Source organism: Morone saxatilis, unplaced genomic scaffold (assembly GCF_004916995.1).
Source record: "Morone saxatilis isolate NCDOM2014 unplaced genomic scaffold, NCSU_SB_2.0 Contig4, whole genome shotgun sequence".
Taxonomy (NCBI): domain Eukaryota; kingdom Metazoa; phylum Chordata; class Actinopteri; family Moronidae; genus Morone; species Morone saxatilis.
Genome location: NW_023339984.1, coordinates 18,552,758 through 18,553,419, shown reverse-complemented (window position 1 = coordinate 18,553,419; position 662 = coordinate 18,552,758).

The following is a 662-nucleotide window of genomic DNA, read 5'->3' as shown; positions in this document are numbered from 1 at the left end:
TTCTTCAGCTCTGGATCTCTCGGCTCCACTCGACCGCGATACATCGGATGCTGGTAGTTTTCATACGAGCGCTCGTTTCGGTAAAAGAACAAGTAACCATGTGAGTCCAGATCAGGTCTGATCCACTCCAACAGTATGATGGAGGCCTCTCTGGGACCCCGACACTGAAGAGGGGCATCATCTCCAGCCTTCACTATGATCTCTGGCTGGTCTGAAAACCAACAGAAAAGTTCAGTTACAAAGCAAAAAGCTTTGGTTTTATTGACTTTCCACACCAGCTGACTCCTTCTGTGAAATAATACAGTTATTATAAATCTCTCTCACTGTGTTTACATGCACTGAGGTATTTCAGTAACTAGGTAACAGCTGGCAGAGATCTGAGTTCTTAAGTGCTATGCAATAGTGAAACCTTTCTGTCCACCTGGTGTTTCTCCGCTAGATTTCCTCTGAAGAACTCTGATCCCTCTGCCACGTCAAGATGTCATTTCAAAGTGAAAGTATTGCATAATGGAGTCTATAAGTACAGTATTTTTTGACATATACTATATAATAACAGCTAAACAACAATGACAGTAATGATAATATAATCTTCATAACAGTGGACATGACGTGGGGAGCTGAGGGGGCTGCAGCACCACTAAAATGTAGAATAATAAAAAATT